Source organism: Lytechinus pictus, chromosome 11 (genome assembly GCF_037042905.1).
Source record: "Lytechinus pictus isolate F3 Inbred chromosome 11, Lp3.0, whole genome shotgun sequence".
Taxonomy (NCBI): Eukaryota; Metazoa; Echinodermata; class Echinoidea; order Temnopleuroida; family Toxopneustidae; genus Lytechinus; species Lytechinus pictus.
In genome coordinates, this window is record NC_087255.1 from 10,296,060 (window position 1) to 10,322,270 (window position 26,211).

Consider the following 26,211-nt stretch of genomic DNA (forward strand, 5'->3'; position numbering starts at 1 on the left):
GTAGACTGGTGGTAGATGGTGGTGGTCGCAGTAGTGGTGTAGGGGTGATGATGGTGAGCTGCTGCAGCAGCAGTAGTAGTAATAATAGGACTGTAGGATTATATAGTAATAGGATATGGACCTACTACAAGGTCCATGGTAATAGGAGTAGATTTCGTACTGGTAGAAGAAAAAGTACATTCATTTCTAATGGTTGTAGTGGGTACCCCCCCCCCCCCGATTGGCCAGTTAAGGGGTGTGTGCACATTATATGAATTGCGTAACTCATTGAAAGGAGGGGTAAAAGTTGCACATTTTCACAAATATTTCGAAAAATACACATGATCCTTTCTTTATTTTATTTCAGAAATGCTCTCTATATTGACTGTTGGGCAGAGTTGTCTCTATGAAACTCAACTATCATTGGCAGAGTTATTATTTATCACAATTTATTGGAAGTGAGATACTGAGAAGTCATTGATCATGACATTAAGTATCAGTAATTTACTAAGGTATTCATGACATTTTTTGATGTGTATGCCTTTACCAGGTTTAATGAAAATATGCAGGTGCTCGCGGGGATGCAAATGGGATCTATTTATATATTTTCTTCTAAATTATTGGTATTGGACCACTCATTTGTCCAGAACTCTATCAGTTTCAAATGAACTGGCGAGAAAATTGCTGGTATAACTTATACAAGTGATTTCGTTTGACTGAGTAGCATAGTTACTATGGTAACTGTATGATAAAACATACTTTGAAACACCCGACTAGCCTTTTTATGAATCACTCCTCACGATTGAGGCCAAAAATGGAGGCTCAAGAAAAAAGACTACTCTACTTTTTTCAAGTGATATAGATTTTTATCAAGGTGATATCAAAGAATACCAACTGGTTAGCTATATGATACTACTTTCACTATCACACACACTCAAAAGACGTATGGAACGCTGTATGTGGTATATCTAATTCAAGTACATCATTAGTTTACCCTGCACTCATATTTAACAGGAGCGCTGTTTTAATGACTTTCCATATATTTCCTTTGCCTTTTATTTTTATATATAAATCTCAAATTTTTATCACAATTCTTTTGGCAAAATAACTATTTCGAAAATCATAATCAAAACATATAGTGTCTGTGAACATTGTCTTGAATACAAGAAAAACAATAATCTTATTTTCTTTGATTACTACAAACCCTGGTGGGAGGGGTCACACATTGTAATTTAAAGCAATTTCAAATTCAAATCATAATTCTGTTGGTTATTCCATTATATACCCCTTTTTATCAGGGTCAATATTATCAGCTTTTTAACATAGCGTCCCGATTAATCGTAAATTACAGGTGAAAGTGAGGTTTAAATTCCCATTCAAACTTAACTTGAATGGAGTTCCACTTACCTAAATATTCACATTGTGAACAGCACGAACACCACCGTGATTTATATATACATCTTCCCCCACCCCTGGAAACATTACACTAAGGAAAATAAGTTATTTTGATTATCTAAGTGTGCGGAATATGGTTCTCGAATCATTTCCACTGCGCATATCAATTGGATTTTAGTTTGTATGTTATTTCAGAATAATTTACTTTCTCGGCATACCAGAGGGGAATACAATAAAACAAAGTCAAAGAAATAAACTGTTATCAATTTACACCTTGTTCGATCATCCACATGACTGCTCGGGGGGGGAATAACCCGAAAGAATTTTCTGCAACAATACTCGTTGAAGAGAATAGTCGATTTACAAATGTATACAACTTTTTTTTTCAAATGCTAACTACTAATTCTATCTACAATATAGAGTGCTGTTCCTGGGCATTGATTGACGGTGAACTTGATGATGACGTCATCGCATTCTGCCAATGGTAGCGTCTTGGGTCTGGGCTTGTTCCCTGCATGGGAAGATAGAAAACAAAAGGAAATCACAATTTATGAGAAAAAAAAAGCTCATGTTAACTAAAAACTATCGATTTGTATCCGATTGAACTGGAAATTCATATTTTCCGAGGTCAATCCCAACACCAGCATCATTTCAAGTACGGCGTTGTAGCCGGTGTTGGTCTTGCGACAACGATTCAACAGTGTGGAGATATTTTCACACTGTGGACACCTTGACAGCGTGACTGTTCCAGAGCGTATTCACATGGACGACTATGTGAATATGTGATTCACACTGTTGGAATGCTCGAATTCACCAGTGTGGAGATATTTTCACACTGTGGACACCTCGACAGTGTGAATGTTTCACAGCCTATTCACATGGTCGACTATGTAAATATGTGATTCACACTGTTGAAATGCACAAATTCACCAGTGTGGAGATATTTTCACACTGTGAACACCTCCACTTTATTACTGTTCCACAGCGTATCCACAAGGTCGACTGTGTGAATATGTGATTCACACTGTTGAAATGCTCAAATTCACCAGTGTAGAGATGTTTTCACACTGTGGACACCTAGACAGTGTTTACAGTTTACAGCGTGTTCGTGTGGTGGACTATGTGAAAATATTATTCACACTGTTGAAATGCTCAAATTCAACAGTGAGAAGGTGATTTCACATTGTGTTCCACACTATGCACACACTGTGGCAAACACTGCGGGACACAGTATTTTTCCCAGTAGGGATATCAGTCGGTTTGGAGTCAGTGTCGTTGGTGTAACCGTAGCATGATATAGTGCTTCCCATCATCAAAATGAGTGAAATATAGTTGTATGACAGACAGATCTCGACCCCCCCCCCACACACACACACACACACACACTTTCGCAATGATTTATCCTATAATAACAACTAAGCAATCAATATTGTATCATACTCTTGCGATGATAATATCCCCATATTTTGTTCAACAAAATATTAAATGCATGCTTATAGAGATGAAAAACGATAAGGTAGGTACCACACACAACCACACCCTCTCCCACACACGCATTATGTATATCGACAACGATATTTCTTTCGTTTATTGCTATATTAGTTTAAATAGGACGTGCTTCCTGACGTCAAGATGGGCTTTGAGAAGAGCACAATTAAGAAAAATAATGTATTATTTAAGATCTGGGAGAAATCCACATAGAATAACAAGTTTTGCATTTAGATATAATCGGGTGTTACATACGAGCAGCTTATCCGATAAACACGATGTATGCCTAATATGAACTCCATGAAATGGTTTTTTTTTCACAGAGTTGAAATAAACAGTATTCACCTATATACATTATAATGTAATTATGATTAGACATTTCATACATTCCTCTACGAAAATATACATTCAATCACCAGAAAAGCTGTTGATTGTCGTTACCATGACAGTTAACATTGGATGGCAAAGTTACCGTAATAGTAACGTCTATGCAACGGGGCCCAGATCTTTTTACGATATTTCACACTCGCACCAGCGTAAACAACAAACAGACCGAACTAGACTTAAACGTTATTGCAGATGACATACCCACCGTCGGTTTGGGATATGTTTCGTTGGTGTCTCTGGGGCATTATTTTATGACATGACCTAATATCAGTCATGTCGGTCGGTTTGGAATTCATTTCTTTGGTGTGATCGTTACATTGCAGCCTTGATTACAGAGTTAATCTAGGTCACTTCTGAATATAGAATTCATTCAGCATGTGAACATGACTTGAAGAATATATTCCACAATGGCGCACCAATTACAGTTCCCCTTGCATTGAACAATTAGATTTGATTCCGGTCTGGCCTTTTGTGTAATTTCATGACAGTAAATTTAGTCACGTAACCGGGATTTTATGACAGAGGTTGTTAATTCGATTTAAGTTCTCCATAACTAGGCATTTGCTTGAATGCGCCTCCCATGTCACCTCTTAGCCGGAATGCAAACATTATTCATTTTGGAAAATATTACGGACACCTAATATTGGACATAAATCGTAAATATTCAGGCGTACATTATGACAGATTTCATATTCACTTTTTACGATCATGATGGAAGTTCGGCAAAACGATTACAACATATGCACGCAAATGTCACAGTCGCACTCAAGAAACTAACTGGTGGTGTGTCATCATGGTCATTGAAAATAAGTAAAAGTTTTGATAACACATTTCACAAGACGTTTTTTTTATGACACATCTTTCTTTTCTGATATCTTATCTGATATCAAACTTATCAAAAACTTGAAATGGGCTTTAACAATCAAACATTACATTACTAGAAACAAAAGGAAATGATAGCTAAAGTTGGCAAAATTCATTTCAATATTTCTTATCATGGTTATTCCAGATCAATTCCAAATACTATTACTGAATATCTATTTACGGAAATCAAATCAAGTGACGAGAGCAAAACTTAAGGGACTATTGCCGCCGTGTAAACTCATCAACGAAACCACTACAATTTATTTCTTGTTGATCATGATATTAATATTGGATCTATTTCGGGGTAGATCGGATAAATTGTATTCACTTGCAGGCATGAATTTTACATGAGTCAAGCATCAAGGGCACACAAGGACATCTGATAATTTATAGATTCACCCCGTAGTTTCCAACAGAACCAAAAAAGGGGCTTGTAAAAAAAACGGTTCAGTTATAACCATTTTAAATTAATTGAATTGATATTTTATGACCTATCTTTACATGGGCGGATCGAACCACACAAGACCGCCCCCGATGACTTCCAGGTAGTGAAGTAAAAAGAAAAGGGGAAAGAGGGAGAAAGGGAAAGAAACAAGGAAGAAGGAAAAAAGAAGAGTTGTCAGTTGAGGAATTAATATATCTAGAGGTTATGAGTAGAAAGGGGGTTCGCCCCAGACATGTGTTTGAACCCATTGAGTGAGTGTCTTCGAGACGGCTATTGCGCGTGCCAAATCCTGCCGAGCCGGTTCGGTTTATCGGATTCGCCCGTAGTCTTCCACGTGGATATACACGGAGGCTTTAACAATTATATTTCATTATTATTTTGGCGTTCCCTTTTTTTAAGGCTAATCACTAACCCGATTTCACTGTCAACAAAACCAACCTACTTTTAAGGACCACTCAAATAATGTATTCTTGCCGCGCAACATTATATACACCCCCATTTTTACTGAAATAGAACTTTCACGTCAAAGTTCGATCCTACTACTGCCCCGATCCTTCTTTTTACTTAATTTGAGTGGTTTTGATGCCAACTGACAATACTCCAAGAATCCCGATAAAATAACACGTGTCAGAGCCATCTCGACATTTTTATCTTCTCTCTTAATGGAGAAAACGAAAATTAATAGAGTATTTTTGTATTAGTCACGTTTTGGTCCATGATTCTGGAGTGATGTAATGTTAGAAAAGGAAGGGCAAGCGATTGATCAGTCAACACGGTTAAGATGACACTGTCGGATGGGTTGCCTTTGAACGCTGCTTAAAATTTTAAGCACGTTTGTTTAAGCCCGTCACTCTGATAACTATTGTTTACGGTTTTAAACAAGTCGTTAAAAAAGTTTAAAAAATGAAAATCCCCATTTTATTGTTCGAAATAGAAATCTGAGGATAGAAATATTCCGAAAAATTCATTTTGCCCAATCGATCATGGGCCATCTTTTACGTCTTCTGGTCTGACAACCTCCCGGTGGTGAGACGGACGCTCTACCAACTGAGCCAACACTCCGGCTGGATCAGTTACGACAATGATTAAACAACTGTAACTTTGTTATAGAGTGACGGGCTTCAACAATTTGCAAAAAATTTGAAAGATCGTTTTTTTTTTTTACAGTGAATCATAAAATCATCTCGTTCTTCCAGATTCGGGAACCATTTTTCATGTTTTACTCCTTCTAACAAGATGATTTGATTTGTTGTGTGATATTTCATAGGAAACCCTTTAAAACGGAGGGTCCAAACAAAACTCCGAACAAAATTAACGAAACACAGATGCAGATCAATAAAATGTTTGAACGAAATCAATCAAACACTTGAAATTTTACCGACTTTTAAAGATTTTATTCGTTATTCATGGCATTATTATCTATCATGATACTGTAATGTAGATTATGGGCAGATTCTCCATTATAACAAATGATGAATTTTGTCAAAGTTCTTATCAGAATATGGGCAGATTCTCCATTATAACAAATGATGAATTTTGTCAAAGTTCTTATCAGAATGTAGGGCTTTTTTTAGTAGAGTTAGGATCACTACCATGATGCAGAGGTTCTTAAAGGGACGGTCCGGGCTGAAAGTATTTATAGCTTAATAAATAGAGTAGAATTCACTAGCAAAATGCCGAAAATTTCTTAAAAATCGGATAATAAATGTGAAAGTTATTGAATTTTAAAGTTTAGCAATATTTTGTGAAAACGGTCGTCATGAATATTCATATTCAGATATAAATATTTTCAGCCCGGACCATCCCTTTAAGAGAAAAACACAAATTTGTGATAATGAAGAAGATGGCAAAATGGTGGATTTTTTTTCCTATATCTACCCATCAAAATGCAATTCAAGATACATGTAAATCTGTATGATAATGGTTTTCTTTTTTATACAGCATCCTTCGTATTTCTGGCCGATTCTCTTCGAACTTTTTCCATTCTGTTTTTTTTCCGCATTGGCATCCGTTTTGGCTCATACAAGGTAGGGTTCCCATTTCCCAAGACTTTGATTGGAATCATGTTTATTCAAAACCTTCTTTTCATTCATAGTTTCGGATAAAGAAAGTCAGTGCGCATCAAAGATATGTTTTGGTTAGCTGTTTTTATTTCTTTTTAATCAAAACTTCTCTTTAATCAAAACTATGACCCCATTTAATGATTGTTTGCATAAGACGAGGGACGAAATAATGAAACCACCATTAGTAAAATTATCTAGATTTACATTACAGTCCATGTTGAGCTAAGCTGGTTGGAACAATATATTCTTGGTGTCCTTGCCAATAAAGCTCTGACCGCCTTACATGCAAAACATAATTTCCGAGCTGCAATCAAAGTCACGAGTGGCAAGGTTGATCCTTTAAAACATGAAATACTTATAAGTAGCCACAGTGATCCACACGTTTCCGTTATCGATTTGCCAATGACTGACTGGAAGTGGCTTCTTTTATGAAAATGCTTTTTACGAATGTGGCAAAGAATTTAATTCGAACTGTTTTCCCGATCAAAAATAAAATGTTGCTGCTTTTCTTATTGGGAGATGGTGTTGAGCAGAGTTATTACGTCGCGGTCACATAAAGGGACGCGACTCCAATCCGACTGATGACATGTCGTTAAAAAGAACGTAATACTTTTGATCGGTCTGTAGAGTCGGTTTCGTCGGTGTGACTGTAACCTAAGGCATGCTCAAAGGCGATATTGACCTTCATACATTAGATTGTTGAAATAATACACGCTATACACAAAGACCGGAAACACAAGGACGTCGCACGATTTCTAAGTTGTTTTCAAGGGTATTGCAATAATGTCTACCATTTGATGACCCAATACTACCATCGACTGATCTAATAACATTTTTTTGAAGAAACTTTCGTTTTCTCTTATATTATTGTGGCGATAAAAGTCGTTTTCTCGAATATCAACAAATTATACACACACAAAATATGTAGTGTTATTCAGTGTGCATATGGCGTACCGGTCATTCTACACCAGTGTTGAATTTGTGGTGTTAGGTCCAAAGTCAGCTATGTGACTGTAATACATTGGATAAGTCTCACTCTTTGATTCAATTTCCTGGGCGTTAGTGCAACACCTTACACTTGAAACTCTCCAAGGATTTAAAATAAATCCAGAGCGGATGGAAATGTGGTACGCAGCTGAACATTGGGTCCATGTCGAATACTAAGGATGTATTTTTTTAATCTGAAAGGACTTCAATTCATTTTTTAGATTTTAATTCAAATCTACAAGATTTAAATCAGAATCTAATGTTAGACTGGTTGCTGATATTGGTCATTCTTCATGATGTTTTTTTCGATGAAGTCCGCAGCGTTATCATATACTCACATGTATTTAGTATGTGAATCATCATATACCATTCTTAAAACAACACACAAGTCGGACAATCGCCACTAATTGTATATTCAATGATAGGATGAAAGCCGGAGACGTTTTTCCCGCAGCACCCAAATCTCACTTTATTTTCGTTCTATCATTATAATAATCCTTATTAATAACGCTTTTAACGTAAGACAAGAACGTACGTATTCCTTTTAGGGATTAATATGACTTTATTTCTCCAGATTTGCCTCGCAACTGCATAATTATACAAAGAAACGCGGTATTTTTGCAGGGCCCTGGGAACGATTTTATGGAAATCAAATTGGTCCCGATAAATTTGAAAAGAAAAAAAAAAGGTTTTCACTGCAAAAAGGAAATCAAATTGTTCTCGAGATATCTGAAAAGCATAACAAAATTTGTTTCACTACAAAATGAAGGTCATTTTGGTTACATTTTTTCTTTTTACACCGCTTCAAGAATACCTGGGGGTGCTGCCTATGGAGAATAATACACGCAGCACCCCCAAGGAAATTTTGGGGAGCTTCAGCACCCTCTGCACCCCCCACCCACCCCCCCCCCCCGCTTCCCAGGGGCATGTATTTTTGTCATTCACCTTAAAAAAGGTATACACTCGTAGAAAATATGTGGACTTCAATCTTATTTTGTTGGGAAAAAAGCATGAAAGTTGTAATCTTATTACTCTGAATATATTCCGAATATAACATAACGCTATATCAGTAGTCATGTACAACATTGCAAGAAGGATTCGCTTATTTTTAAGCACTTATTTCACTGTTGCAAATATTTTTACTCAGGTTTGCTAATCTGTTCTGGAATTTGCTTACTCTTTTTCAAATGATATAATGTATTGGCTGAAATAATATACCTAAACGAGCATATGCCCAAATTTTCTAAAAGGTCAAACATTAAATTTAAAATATATTTACTTCCTAAATTTGCAATCGGAAAAAAAAACTTTCCTTGAACTCAAAATCCATATTCGTGATATGAAGATAATAAGCGCAAACATTTCAATAGCACTCAATATACGTATTCAAACTACTGGGAAATGTTGGAAATTGAGGGGTTGGTAAAATAGCTCAAATAGCTTACATGTGATTTGGTAGATGCGTAAGGAATTATGGTTACCCGCTGAAGAAATCTAATTAATATATCAAAAATAAAATAGTATATCAGTTCGTTTTACCCAGATTAACATAATGAATTGACGTCGTCTATCAGAGCCAGGGGTTAAGTGAGACCAAAATCACTCACACGGGCGAATCCGACTCCAGACAGGCAAAATATTCTACGTTATTTCCAATGACGTAATATCGGTCGATTTGGAGTCGGTTTCATTGATGTGACTGTGGAGTTGAGACAACTAATATGGCAGGCCGTCCTTAACATAAGGTCGTACATGAATCTCATCAACGGAGACGTTGTCGCGACGTTTTCACCCGTTATTACGCGGCAAAAAAAATGGTTTGCGCTGTCCCCAAGGCGCACTGACTTTCAGGAGACATTGGAGACATCTCCAAGCCAGATGTAATGCAATCTTCCCTCCCCCCCCCCACCTCCCCCCCCCCCCTCTCTCTCTCTCTCTCTCTCTCTCTCTATCTATCTATCTACCCCTGCTTCTCTCTCTCACCCAGAACGGGTCACGAATTTCAAATGGAGGGCGAAGAAAGTTTGTAGATTTTTCTCACAAGCAAAAATAAAGGATAATCTCCTTCAAAACGTTATCCTTATCAAATAAGGGAGACACAAATCACAGGCAGGGGGTTAAAGTTTTGACGCAAAGGGGGCATGTGTCCCATTCCTCTTCCCCCTTCCCTGCTTGCTACCATTTAGGAGAAAGTGCCAGTAATGTACTCATCAAAATCATGAAAGCCATTAGAACACAGTCACGCACGACAGCGCAGCGGCTGATGCCCGCTTTTGGCGGCAATCGGATTGCGCGCGAAACTTATAGACACATTACCATCTAAGTCACACATAGACCTCGACAAATATTTGGAGATCATCCTCTCGTGGAGTTAAAAGGACAACCGAGACGAAAGGCAAATGACAAATGTAATGTCAAGAGATGGACTTATGCTACTTTTCGTTGATGATTGCTTGATCTAAAGTTCAGTTGGTTGCCTACTTGGTAAGATATATGTAATGTTGAATTCTATTTGTTTAAGATCAGTGGCAATAAGATCTTAGTATGATTTTTTTACTCAAGTTTATGAGTTTATTCAACCAAGTATATAAAAAAAATGAATACTGACAGAATATTTATACAAATGCAAAAGAAAGTAAATAAAAGGTTGGGATCCTATAAGAAGAGGCGCTTGTGAATTAGGGCAAACATATACACACACAAAAAGGGGGAAAGTAGACTTGGCTGGTCATCATTGACATACACACACACAAACACCCACTCACACAAACCCTATCTCACACAACACACATCTAAAAGCAAATCATGAGTTTAAACGATGAGATAACTTACGCACGATTTTATGAACGACTAGTGACTATCCTATGCGCTGTATAAGATTCTTACTCGTCTTGATTCGTATCAGGCTATCAGCTACAGTCGAAATCGAATCTTTGTAGATTAAAATTCATTTTTCAATAATTATCTGGATCGGAAATCCTTATTTATTCTTAACTGATCAAAACAAATATTCTGAGTATATAATTTTTAGCGCAAGAAAGGATCACCGGTCGTTCGTAAAGTAGCGCGAAACTTACGAGCAGCTTTCTGAAACACTACCAAGACAGTTGAGATAAACAATAGCGGGTACATTGGCTTGCCTTGCTGCTTCACCATTCATAGACACTTAGAAAAAAAATAATTACACTGCAGAACTGTGGTGTTAAAATTACACCACGAGTCTTTAAAGAGGACCACACCATGCACCATACATCATTGTTAAATTCATGTACTGTACTCTCTAAATGCAAAGGAGCTAATCTGGCCCCTAATCACACTCCTCTCAGGGTGACCTGGACCAGTCCTGATGGAATGAGATTTCAATCTTTCAAGAGTGAATTTTTACCTTTTTGGAGTGAATGTAAGTATCTTTTTACATTTTCACTAAAAAACTGAGCTAATCTGGCCTCTAATCACACTCCTCTCAGGGTGAGCTGGACCAATCCTGATGGAATGAGATTTCAATCTTTCAAGAGTGATTTTTTACCTTTTTGGAGTGAAAGTGAGCATCTTTTTTACATTTTCACTAAAAAAAGGAAAACTTCACTTTTTAAAGATTGCGATCTTATTCCATCAAGACTGGTCCCTCATCTCACTCTGAGAGGAGTGCGATTAGGGACCAGACTAGCTCCGTTGCATTTAGAGAATAAGTTAAAAACTTATTCGTGTTATGATAGCACATTCTGCTTATTAACTTTAAAAGTGCACTTTTTTGGTGTTATCCTCAAACTTATTGGTCTGTCTTCTAGCACCTAGAGGCGTAAGTCCTCTCGAAACACCGACTGCGTGATGAGTTTAACACCTTAGTTTTTATTCATACACCTACCTGTACATAAATGTTACTGTCTCAGCATATTACTCAAGATGAGCAGTTTTTGCCTTTCACTTTCTTCTTTTCTTCGCTCGTCATCTGTCATGATATCAGATTTGCTTTCTATCCTTTCCAGTTGTTCCTTTTCGAACTGCAATTAAGGATTTTGAGAGGAAAGAATGATTAAAAAAAACCGGAACATCAAATAGATTTTCTACCATTTACTTTTCTTATATGGTTTCCACATTAAACTGGAATGCATTGTAACTTTGGTATTGCTAACGGGCCAATTTTCACCAACTTTGATGGAAACACAAGCTGTATTAAAACATCTGTAAAGAATAAATGAAATTGGTACTCCCGGTCGAAATAAACACGAATTGAATAAGTAGAGTAAAATCGCCTGACAAAAAACCTAATGATATTGTTATTGGATAATTCACAATCATTGAAATATATTATTTCGATCATAAATCTAACATTAAAAGTAACCATGAAATCTCATCCTTGATATGAGTCCAAATACCCAGTTGGATTGTTCACGCATTGTGAAGTACAAACAAATTAGAAAGTCTCATTTAGAGATTAACGAAAGAAACTTAACAAAGAATACAAAAGATATGATAGTGAACCATCCATTTCTAATGTAAAGTCGTCGCATCTTTAATAAATCTCGACCTATTTTTCTGCGCAACTAGGTTTTGACATTGAATTTTCAAACTCTTCTTGCTCATTTATGCGTGAATTATTCTTATAATACTTGGTATCAAAATAAATAAAAGACGGCTGAATTGTATGATTATATAAATGACAGATCGTAAGTCGCTTAACTATGTTGAAAAATCAACTGGGAATCCTGTTTTCCTTTTTTTTGTGGAACGCACTCTACATTTCCGAACAGATCATTAGTACTTGCTATAATCACTGAACGGGATGATATATATATACAGAGGGTTCCCTACCTGTAATAACCTAAGTACATCAACTAACAAGTCATTAGTACTTTCTATCATCATGGTCAAGTATTCTGCATCCGGATCCATTTGCCTTACGTCTGACAAGTCTGAGTCTGAGTATATGGCGGCATCAGATGATTTTTCTGTCAGCAAAGAAAATTTAAAAAAAATCAAGATAAGAACATGCAGCTCTAAATCGTTTCGATATCGAAGTCTGCAAGAAAAGTGACCGTATCCATTGTTCATAATTTCCCCAATTACAGTTCTGTATCAGCTTTTGGTAAGAATGAGGCCGCTACCCTAGTCAAGCACTGCTTATGGTAGCGGTCTCCAGCATTTTTTTTTTCTACTCAACAAAGTACAACTTATAATATTGCAAACTAATACTATCTATATACATTTTTGCAAATGAATGATTATTTGTATTTTTTTTTGTAAAAAGAAATGTATCACTATTTTTTTCTTTATGTTGTACATTATGTTTGTTAATTATTTCTGTTGGAAAAATGCTGAAATAAAATCAAATCAAATCTATGAAGCTCTGCATATTAAGTTTCTAAAAGGGGATTGATAAACTGTTCACTTTTTTCTTCTTTCGATTATTAAGTTATGTATTCATTACAATATTGAGTAGATTAAAAATCACATCATCATTCGTTTACTTAAACTTTATTTAAAAAAATAATAACTCGTCAACAGATTAGATAAACAAGCATTATCTGTAAAATACGTTTACTGACGAACTAAAGAGGCGTCGTCCAGAATCAGTGATATCTCAAACCAGGGGGCCGTTTCATAAAGCTGTTCGTAAGTTGAAAGCGACTTTAAGAACGACTGGTAACCTTTCTTACGCGCTAATAAACCATCGCCAATGAGAATTTTGGTGGTTACAATTTACCACAAGAAAGGATCATCATTCGTTCTTAAAGTCGCTCTTAACTTACGAACAGCTTTATGAAACACCCACCAGGACACATTTATTGAATATGTTGACAGCGACTTGCATAACCCAATAACCACAATAGGCCTAACCTTCAAAAATTCGAGAGCAAACATGTCGGAATGGTAGCCTGATCTTAATTGTAATGTTATACCCTTAAAGTAAATTATTGAATTTTGAATCGATAAATCATACAATAAGGAGCGAATAAAAGGTAAAACTTATACATTAAAACAGAAATAAGAACATGAAAAATAGTAAGAGAAACCCACTATTAGGAATTAAAATTCATATTTCATGAAAGGCGAAATTCGAAATTGCATCAAGCTTTTATTAGATCAATATGATTTGATATCAATACATACATGTATTTCAAGACTACAAACCATCAAGCAATGTGTTTTATTTGTGCCCAGGCATGAAACTAATAATCTCGGAAGAAACTGAGTGCACAAGAGATCAAAGCATTTTTTGGTTTGATCCTTATTAATTTACTGAAAATTCTATCCATGCGAATTCCCCTCCTTAGAGCAGAGTTCAAGTTTTGAAGAGTTTATTTCTTTTCTCAAAAAAAGGACAAAGAATAATATATAGATTGATAGAAGGGATCATAATTTCATACATAATAATTTCAAGTATGGAATGTATTCAATCGATGTAGAGTGTTTGCTCTAATGTAAATCCATAAACCCACTAAAAAACAAACTAATGCTTTTAGGATATGGATACTCAAGTAGCAAATATTTTTTAAACATGATTTGTCAAGGAAAAATACAGCGATCCTTTTTTCTAGGGGCAAAAGTATCTTTCTTAACAGATTAGGATTATATGGAAAGTTGATTTTATTTGTAACTTTGTACACTATGAGTTATTTTCATGATTCTAAAATCCTACGGCAGGTTATAGAGTGATAAATGAAGTCCTGGAAATTCACGTGCCTAAAAATATCACGTGGTTCAAATGGTCATCGGTGACCAAACAGAGGAGAAAAGGTAATTATATCCAGAAATTCATAAAGGGGTATTTATCATCAACAATTCATAAAAAAGTTACACGACATTTGCCCCTGCGACAATTGCTAGGGGCTTAATATCTCAGAGGGCATAGGGTGAGAGTTAGGATTATTAAAGATTTTTTGGTTCGGAATAATGTAAAGATAAGGAAAAGGGTTTATTTTGTTTTGAAGGTTAGGTTTTATGTTTGTCTGAACGTGTTGATTTTCCATAAATCATGCATACTTTTTTTAGCTCTCTCTCTCTCTCTCTCTCTCTCTCAATTACTTCCGTTTACAATATCAATTTGATAATTGATAATGATTAAATTGATAGCTTGTCGTTAAAATGAGTACAGGCAGTTAAAACAATTGACTAAATTAATAAGTGTTTATCCTAATCTTCTTAATGGCGGATATTGACTGCTTGGCTGGCAAAACTGCGTGTTTAGCGCGGTTTGCGTTAAATTATTCACATTAGTCGTATCGCGTTATTAATATATTTCATTAAGCCTTTTTCAAATTTTGGTTCCAAAAATTATTTCTAGAATAATAAATGGTGGTTATATTCATAGATAATGAGTAAGAGGGTAACATGAGAAATGATAACTTATTAGGAAAATGTGGCGAGTCCCGCACTTGTGCTGTGTTGTCTTTTGTATTCCATTCAGCTCAAGCTTCATTATCAATGTATTCAACCAACCATAAAGTAATTATACTCTTGAAATATAGTTTTGCAAAGCTAACAAGCCGGAAGCTACCCGTTGCCTTCGGGCTTGAAGATAAATACCAGTTGTGGTAATGATCTCAAAATGAGTTCGAACAGAATCCAATAAAATTACCACCAAAATGTTTGTTTATAAAAACAAAAATATTTGTGCAAAATATCTCTGGAAGAAAACGCGTAATAGCTGAGAAATGGGCAAAATAATCACGGAATTCCATCAAACTAATGTCGAGCATTTTTCGAAGCAACATTAATACACTGTCCCACATATGCTTTTCTGCATTACTGAACAACAGAATTATCGATTTTGAGCTAAGATTTCATGATTTTACAAAGATAAGTTTCATTATTGTACCAGATCTAGATGTATGATAATATTTTGACAATTAACCTTGATTTAAAAGACTTTCTCATGAAATACATGTCTACTGCAACTGCAGTCTGTCTTTTACATTTTTATTAGAATTATATGATGAAAGGAATTCTATGCACCACCACATTTCACTCTCCAAAAGAATTTAAAAAAAAGACAATGCATATTTATGGGCAGTTTGAGCCAAAAATTGCATAATTTTAAGATTACAATACTTTGCTGATTTGCAGCGAAATTTGCGCGCATGGCTAAAAAATAGAAACTAGAAACTAGATCATTTGAAAATTATCATATTACAATAATAATAAATATGATTATATATTATTTTGAAGGTGACCGTGACAACCTCCTTGCTAAATTTCTCTCTTTCTCTCTCTCTCTCTCTCTCTCTCTCTCTCAACCAACCAACTTATTCTCCTTTACTGATGGGAATCACCATACGGGAGCGTAAAAAATATTTCATTTTTTCGCAAAATTACTTTGATTATTAAAAAATGAATGTAAATACTGCTCACTAAAATCTAAAAGCAAAGGAAAAATCCATTTCCATTATTTATATTTACCATTGGCGGTCCACGGTTTGATGTAAAGTATACTGAGATAATGACTACGCGATGCTTAAAGTATAACTATTCCAAGGTCGTGGTTCTTTTGTGTATCGAGGATGTGTATAACAGGGGCAAAGATGTTTCCTTGACGGACACCTCCTCCGTCAAAATTAAATAACGAATAAAACAGGTTTAGAACAAGATTCATCATTAAGATTCCCACCCTATGACATGATTATCCGTGAAAATGGTAGGCTTTACGACGCAAAATGGACAGAAAGGGTAACAAGTGTTTTAAAAGAGCGTCTTTCTTTTTTTATTACCTAAACGCTTATATATGATCAAATTTGTTATTATCCCACGCACTCTTTCCCCTGCCATCACGGATGTAAGATAATTATTTTCTTCACTGTGTCATCAAAGGCTGTCGATAGGTGCGAATACTTGTTAATATTAAACGCTGTCAAGATTCTGTGACCTTCCCGGAAATTTTCCGCCAAGGTGGTCATTTTACTTCTCAGGTTGCGTTGTACAATGCATATCGTGCCGAGGTTTTTAAATAAAGCTCACGGAGGAGTGACTAAAATCATGTTAATAGCGATATTCGAGCAAGATGACACCTTCCAAATCCGAAGCCGAGATGATCCTACCAATGAATATAAACAGGCTAAGTACCCGAAAGAATATTCTGTGATGTAAACTTCACAACGGGATAATCCCCTAACATAGCGCACGCATACAATCACGCACACCCTCAAAATTGAACTTTGTTTAAATTGATAGCTTGCAAGGTGTCTTGTCTTTTTACTTTTATATTTGCTGTTGTTTGTGTATATACATATATATATATATATATATATATATATATATATATATATATATATATATATATATATATATATATATATATAAATGTGTGAAGTTATACAAGTACAACAGCTTTGGCAACTCTTTTTATTTTAAATATTGTAAAGAAATGAATGAAGAGAACAATGGTAGGCGTAGCTTAAATCAAGGTTCCCCAGAGCTATCTACCCTTTGGAAAAATTGGTGATGCCGAAAAAATGTCTCTGCCGGGAATCGAACCCGGGCCCCCAGCTTTGAACGCCGCACAGTGGGCCGGGGCGAAACAAAAGTGCGCCAAAAGTCATTTTGGGCAATTTCAGATTTTTAATTTTTGTCATGCCCAGCTGAAAGACAACACTTTGAAGAATACTTCAGCAAAATATTTCATTCCGGAATTTGCATAAAGGTTGTTAATTTCCTACCTCAAATCGTTAAATGTGACATTTGGCGAAATCTCGCGTATATGACAACCTAGTTGAAAAACAGGCCATTTCACGGGAGGTTTTTCATGTAGGAATCTGAAATGGCTCCCACATAATCCTGATATATTCTTTTTTCGTGTGAAAGGGTTCAAAGTAGATAAAAGACACCTTTCAGGAGGTTTATAGGATGATTATTCCTCGAAATAGGCTGAAAATCCATGTTTTTTGCATTTACATTAGAAACGTTTGGATTTCCGTGGATTTCCGTCTAAATTCTATAAGCATCATTTTTCCCGATGTCTAAGCTTTAAGTTGATACCAAATTTAGCTGCCCGTTTTTGCCCGTTTTCATGTTAGAGCCGATTTTACTTGACACAACACCCCAAAAACCTGTTCAAAAACGGTCATTTTTATACCGCGCAGTCGTCGTAGCGCACCGTATGGGTGTACATTGCCGTCCGCTTTTGCACAGCGAGGACGATTCCCCTTCCATTCCATGAAAATGACATGAATTCCGGGCCTAATGTAAACAAAATAAAGGTTGCTAACTCAAATAAGGGCTATACCCACAACTCTTCTAGAGATAAAACATACTTGTAGAATAATTTCAGCCAAAAACCCTCCTCATAGTGATACATTCGTGGTGTTATATACTCTGCGTTTTACACAAGTCAACACAGCTTGATAAAGCACGGTTAATATTTTTCTGATTTTAAAGTTTTTTTTATAAATCTAATTAATGATCATTTTGATGCCATAAAATTATTTTCGGCATCTCATGTCTTTTCACAGATAGGTTTTAAGTAGCTTATCAAAATTTAGTATCAAGGTGACGTCACATCGGCTTTAAATTATGTTTAGTCGATTCTACGCCTAAAATTACCCTTAATCAACATGTTAAAGTAAAAATATAACTCGGAATATAATTTTGGCGCACTTTCAACTCATTCTGGCCCACTGTGCGCCGGTGCCTTAACCACTAGACCACAGAGACGGGTTAGTGGCTAGGGCGACCCCGATCCGATTGACCGTCAGATAGACAGATTTTCGACACTATACCAATTATAATTTTCTTTGTCGGGTGAAGGTGGGTTTTGAACAATGACAAGCCGCCATGCCTCAGCTGGATCAAAGCTATTGCTTTGATACAGTACACGTATGGGAGAACCGTATGGGTGTACTGTATCAAAGCAATAGCTTTGATCCAGCTGAGGCTGGATTCGGCATCACCAATTTTTCCAAAGGGTAGATAGCTCTGGGGAACCTTGATTTAAGCTACGCCTACCATTGTTCTCTTCATTCATTTCTTTACAATATATATATAAATATATCCAAATGAACTGTTGCTTGGCTAGCGCCAAGTGGCCTAGTAGTAGTAGTAGTACCCGGGGGGCCCCTTCCATTGACGAGTGGATACCATGCGCGACCATGGGGTCTCGAAAAGCACCCTAAACACGTATTTTCCATTTTCTGAAAATGCAGTATTGGCGTGTGAAACCATACCCTTTACAAGTATTGGAAACAAAACGATTCTCTTGGCTAGTTCCCTGAATTGACCCCCTAAACAAGTACAGCGATATTTTTATTGTTATCACACGGACGTCGGTTGTCGGCCTACCTTCACCCACATCATTGGGTTTAGTACAGCCCCACCTCCCTCATCTCGCCCAAATCGTACTCTAAACACGTAGTCGTGACTCTTGGGGCAAAAGTACAACCTCTTTAAAACATTTTAGTCTTAATTGTGTACACCCTCGCAAATTTGATCCTAAACACGTAGCTTTCCTAGCGAAAATAGATACCCTTTTTTCATTATTTTAGTGTTGTTGACACCCTTATCACGTTACGTACGTAACGTGCCCTATCTTGGAAAAGACATCCTTTTTACGAGTTTTTTTTTGGTCGCGCATGGTATCCAGTCGTCAATGTAAGTACCCCCCCCCCCCCGGATAGTAGTAGTAGTAGTAGTAGCATGAGGAGGAGTGGGGAAGTAGTAGCGGTAGTATAAGAAATGGAAGTAGTAGTAATAGAACTAGTAGTAGTAGTAGTAGAAGCAGTAGTAGTAGAAGTAGTAGTAGTAGTAGTAGTAGTAGTAGTAGTAGTAGTAGTAGTAGAAGTAGTAGTAGCAGCAATAGTAGTCGTGACGGTAGTATTGCTAGCTCTCCAGCAGAAGAAGTGGTAGAGGTAATGGACGTAACGTAGTATAAAGGGCAGAGTAAAGACTCAGAAACTATCGTGTATCGCAAAACGAGGTAAGATAATATGAAGGGGGCTTATGATTTATTGCGAGTTCAATGACTAATTGTGTACTCCATACGTCACTTCGATCATGGCACGTCACAATAAAAAAAATCATCTTCAGTTGAAGGCCCAATAACCACGTCATCTTTCAATTAGAAAACTGATACCTCCCCCATCATTTCAAGAATGGTATACGCGCTGTCTTCCCGAGACCGATCACTATAAATGCATCTATAGCCGAGGAAGGAAATACCCTTTCAAGGTTCGCAAAGATGGCATGATGATGTTTATCCCCCTCCTCCTCTCCATTTTGACCGATTCCATCAACACACCTTTAAATTGAAGCAGATCAACGCCTAGGCAGTCCAATTGGAATAGGATATGATCACGATGATTGAACTAAAAATACTGGGACGCTATTTTAGAGCGCGGACAAGAAAAAGCAGTGGTAATGGGGGGGGGCTGCATGGCATTTTCCACCATGAAGAAGCAATATTGTATCCTTAAAGTGATTGGTTAACATTGGTTCACCATCTTAATTTCATCCCATACACTTATGTGTACTATTTAGGCGTCTATAAGACGCCTATTTACAAAATCGGGGTTTGCCTTGTAGTTTTAGCTTTTCATTCTCAATAATGGTTGTTTTCAGGGTTTATTAGTTCTAATACATGCACTTGTACACATGTTTCATCTTGGTTTGATAATTTTTTTAAATCGGCTGCTCACAAAGTTAAACAATACCTTTAAAACAGGCGTGAACGTTTTGAGCATTTAGTTCTAAAAAAACCAAGACATACGTTTATGTGTATACATATCAATTATTAATGCACATTACTTTTTTATTATTTGTCATTCTTCGGGAGATGAATTTTTATTTTCAGACATTCCTGATGAAGTCCTAATAGACAAAGCTCAAACAGCCGACTTCTGTCGTCTCTATCAATTATGTATACATTTATGTTATACATATCCTAATATGAAAGGGTGTCTATACTGCATTTCAAAAGCATGGATCATAGACAGATAAAAATAACACTTAAAATACTATAAATTGCATTAGGTATTAAAGGATGAAATTCTAAACATTCTTCAAACGTAAGAATTCAGAAGAAATTACGATATTTGTGGGAAATCACCCTAGGTATCATTTGCAATTTTATTTATTCGTTAAAGGAAGAGGTAATGGCTACCACATTCAAATAATATTAGAACACTTTGTGGGAAATGAAAAAATATATATATTAATCCGAAGTATACTATTGCAATTCCGGTCTGAAATCCTTGTTATTATTGGAGCCCTTTAATGCATTGTGGTGGTTACAATACATGTCGATGGTTTTGTGGGTGTAATGTCATCTTCGAACCATTTGAGGCTTGTCATTTTTTAAGATGAAGCTCCTAAGGATGACATCAAGTGGATTTCCGCATTAGCCGTTCGAATGGTTTCACTTGACTTTTCGAACTATTTTGCCGAAAGGTATTTTCTTGTTAAACAGGTGTTAACATTAATTTTCTACGATTTCTGTCATATCCTGACAAACAAAATACACCAAAACTAATGGAGCCAATTGAAATATAAATGTGTAACTGCACATTTCAATGATAGTCGATGACATTGTTTTATAGTTGTTGAAATATTAACTTTGACCATATTTTCGTATGGGAAGTTCCGAAGCATTATCTGCCATTATTTGGTGACGGTCGATAGTTTTCATAATTTTAAAATCCAAAGTTAAGATATTTGTAAATAAATGGTGTGGTTGATTTAGAGACGAGGGGGACTTAAGCTCTGTATTCCCAAACTTCATCTGTCCACTGTAACCATAAAATGGGTTTCAACCTTGGAAAAATATATTCTTAACAGACATGTTGAACTGAATGAAGGATGAGGAGGGGTCCTTCAAGGAAACATCTTTGCTCCTCTCATCTTCACTAATAATATTCCAAAGAACAATGACCTCTACATTGATGCCTTGGTTGTACACACAAAACCATTAAGACTAAAATATGGCACAATGTAATAACACTTTCTGACCCAGTACTTGCTTTAAATAACTTTCAGTCAGATCATACAGACTTTCCAGATATTTTATATTTTTGAAAATATGAGCAAAGCAAACTTAAGTAGGTTATTCACTATAGAAATCTTGGAATTCTTACCATGCTTGCTATTCAGAGATGGGTAACGACTATTAATGAACAAGAATTCCTTCAATGTTACTTTTGCATTTAATCGATCTCTTCCAAGATGTTCTATTAATTTACACATTTTCTTTGTCCGGCTAATGCCATAATTTGCAGCAATTTCTACATTAAATCGGATGATAACATGACATGCTATTCATCTCGTGGAACGGATCATGATAAATAAACACTTATTTCGATTAAAGTCGACATTAAATTTCTCATTGAAATGTACCAAACTTCATTTTCTAATGGAGTAAATCAAAGCGGTCGATCAATCAGCAACTTCGAACATCATGTTGTAAATGCTTGGGGTGATGTCCTTTCTTATTATAGAAGGCCCTGTTTCATTTTGGATTGGATAACGGAACTATAAAGCGTTTCGTCCCTTCCAGTTCTAATGTTTCAGAAAGCATTCAAAATTTCTCACTTGATCGCATGCAAGAACGTGATCTGTAAATGAATGATGCACTAATAACGGACGAAAAGATGTAAAGCAGATAACAGGGTTGATTCGAGGAGAGTTGATCTTTTCTCAAGAGGAAGTTTTATATTGGATCGAGCATATTGTGTAGGCGATGACATGAAAATACTTCCGTGACTTGAAAGCAAGATTTAAAAGTACAAAAAAGGTAGCCAAACAAAAGTGCCCAGTATCGAACTGAAAGGTGGACCACCCCCCTTCATTTCCACGTGATTCATTTTATACTACTTTTCTTTGAAATTATTTTTGTATGATGTTTGAATGGAAATGAAATAAACAATTGAATTGAAATTGAATTGAAGGTTGGGTGCATCTTGCATATTTTGGCACATGTTAACGCATGAATACTTTACTGAAATGAATACGCATCTAGTTGCTATACTGTATCATAAGAAAAAATATTTAATTCGAGTCCAATTTCAGCGATTTCTTGACCACAGAATCTTAATATCGAAGAATATTGTTACCATTTCATCAAGTCAGTTTTTATTTCTATTAATGTGCATTTCTGCATGTATTTCATTTTATTCGAATCGTGTGTTAAAAATTGTCATAAATGCCGAGAGAAAACAGAGGATTAAACCTCTTCTTTTTGTTAAGAATATATTAAGGTCAGTGCTGGCTCACACATAAATTGATTAATCGATCGATCAATCAATTGATTGATTAATCTTTTTTTATTTATTCATCGATTGATTGAGTGGATTGATCCGCGGACTGTTTGATTAATTGGGTGATTAATCGATTGATCGATCGATTCGATTGATTGATTGATCGATTGATCGATCGACTTATTGATTGATTGATTGATTGATTTATTTATTTATTGATTGATTGATTGATTGATTGATTGATCGATTGATTGATTGATTGATTGATTGATTGATTGATTGATTGATTGATTGATTGATTGATTGATTGATTGATTGATTGATTGATACAACATATACTTGTTAAAGCCAATAATAGCTCAACAACAGCACATTCAAGTACAAGAGGTATACAGCTACATGCAGAATTCTTATCTTGGAAATTACGGTATGATCATATTCATCAGGAATCAGCATGATATCAAAGTACTATCCTGCAAAGCATATAAAGCAGACTATCATCAATGTAAATGGGGGTGGATTGTTCTTATTATTTGGCAACCGGTCAATTTGACTATTTTCACCATGTATTTTCGCCATTTGTGACTATTATTCTTTGTTCCATCCGCCACAAAGACTATTGTAACATGTATTTAGTGAGGGTGTGAGCGTGTACAGAGCGTGTGTGGTTGTGTGAGTGGGTGTGCGAGGGGATGGGTGTGTGTGTGAGAGAAGGAGGTTCCTGTCTGAGTATCTGTGTGTCTTTTATTAAGGTTAATACAGACAACGCACATAGATATTCATACCGAGCAGGTATGAATATTTGTCTTTATCTAAGTTCAGATTAAACTTTTTATCTTGGAAAATACGGATTACGACTGATAACTATAAAGGTTAAATAGAGGATCATATTAATTGCAAATACGAATACAAATCCTGGTTTCAATACATGGCGAAATAACGAAATTTATATTTTCAGCAAAATCGAATCCCAAAGTAATAATGGAAGAAAACATTAAACAATTTAAAAATAAATCATTCACATGATTTATGGTTTTCATTGAGCAATGCAAATCTACTATTGTCGTTCAAATTGAAAAAGTGAACCTCAAAACTTGAGTGAATTCATGGCTTTATCTTATTACCTACACTTGTATATATATGTAAGTAAATAAATTATGTATTTAAAGATAAGTTGGTGAGTATAAAATTAACAGTTCAATTTACATGAAGTCTAACAAAACATTCCTATATTAGATTTTACGGAACTAATGGATATTAAAGGCAGAATTCTGAAATTCGTTATGGTTTATATAAAAAAATAGTTATGAACATCAAACTGAAATTAATATCATCTTCAATACTTTCAAGGGCAAACTTGACCTCATAGAAGGAGCAATTAGACCTTGTAGCCGAATTTCGCTTGTCTCAATCAACAGTTTATATGCTGACATTGCTCTCCATACTTTATCCATAGTTAGAAGTCATCGAAACTGAGTTGCTCGATAGAACTCGAACCCATCGTTTCGTTTACCAAGTGTCGACTCCTCAGCTTTCTGATGCATCTTTTCGTTTTATCTCGACGCGAAATGAAGACAGCGTGAAGGTACATATAAAAGAAGAATATGAATGAGCGGGCCGCCATGCCATAGCACGAACCCTTTGCTAAAGATAGACAGTTTAGACAGGGTTACTGGCGTTCATTAAAGCTAGATGGAGACATCTTTTATTGTATTGATATCGAGTTATTTCACCGTTTGGTCACCATTCTGATGTTAACCCCCCCCCCCCCCTATTATTATTCATGTATGTTTGTAGATCATGCCACTTCGAGGCCTTCAGAAAAAAAGTATTAATTTTCAAATTTCTTTCAGGGAGACCGGGGCACCCGAGGACATACAGGTCCCCCACAAATACAAACTCACAGCATATATACATATATATATACACATACAACGTCCACACCCACACACACATATTTATATATATATATATATATGTCCCAACCATGGTACGGCTGTAATCAAATTTTCTGTGATGCATCAGCTACTAAATGATTCCTTTGGCAATGGTCATGGCCACCTCCAGTACCCCTTCTATAGATTATGTTACTGAATTCAAGGCTTTAAAGAGTATACAGTTCCTTAACGACAGATAAGTCTTTATTTACTTTACCCATTTACCCATTTACAAAAAAAATGGAATCTGAACGTCTTATCTTCCAGATATATTCATTCAGTCATGGTGTCAGTGGTACAAATAATATATCAATAAAGAAATAAAGAGTTGCTCTATTATTCAATGATTATTCCATGTCTAAATTCGGATCACCTTTATTTCGATAAGCAAGCACAGAACATTAAGTGTAAGAAGCAAAGGCAGGACATGAATCATTCGGAGAAACATATCATTTATAGAGAGATGACACCAGAAAGGTATCTGTCCTTTACCAATCAATTAAAATATAGGATTTATTCTGCTCCTACATCTTGGTAAATCACACCCTTATACTTTATTCTCTCTTCGGGATGTACTAACTAACAAATAATTTAATATATTTCGAATGGAATAAAATAAATATATTTTCAGACATTCACAACATTGATTTGTTTCTTGTTTAAAGGGGTATTCTTCAGGCAGAAGATAATATGACTTGAACAGAGGAAGAAAGATCAGACACACCAAACACTTAAAATTTGATCAAAATCGGACAAAGAAAAACAAAACTATGGCATTTTTCCGATGAAACAGTTGTAGATATGTCTTCATAAATATTCAGTGAGCAAACTGATGATGTCATATCCCCGATTGTTCTTTTGTATTACATCATATGACGTTAGGTTTATTCACAAATTTTCCTCCAAGAGCTAAAGCAAATTGATTGACAGCTGGTTTAGTGCATTAGGTATTCATTGCTGCAACATAGTTCATTATATGGGAGACATATCATTCACACATGTAAGAAAAAAAATGAAACAGATATGATTTCCTGTAATAACATTTAAAAAAAGGAAAGTGGCATCATCAACCCACCTAATGGATATTCATGACAAGGTGCGTGTAACCGTCTTCGCAAAATATTGCTTAAATTTGAAATTCAATAACTTTGTTATTTGTTATCAGATTTTGATGAAGTTTTCAGCATTTTGCTTTATGAATTTATTTATTTTATGAATCTATTTATTTATGAATCTATTTATTTGAATAATAAAAAAATCAGCCCGGAGTACCCCTTTACTTTTTAAATCTAAATGAACATACATAAAATGAAGTGAGAGAATAAATCATATTCTTAAATGTATTTTTGTTTTTCCAGGAAAGTTACAAGGGTTGAATTGTTTGTAATTGCAATTTGATACTTACTTCTAATAGGAGAGGTATGACAAGCACGGCAATAATTCAGATTTTCGGTAAAGAACATTGCTGACGTTTTACATGGTGTACAACC

General features: G+C 35.6%; 1 long non-coding RNA gene across 1 annotated transcript; it reads right to left on the minus strand.

Moving 5' to 3' along the window:
* On the minus strand, positions 1–26,211 carry LOC135155931 (uncharacterized). Its single transcript, XR_010295075.1, has 4 exons — positions 26,127–26,211; positions 12,421–12,557; positions 11,474–11,609; positions 1–1,885 (listed from the first exon to the last, which is right to left on the minus strand). It is a non-coding gene; the product is annotated as an uncharacterized LOC135155931 (long non-coding RNA).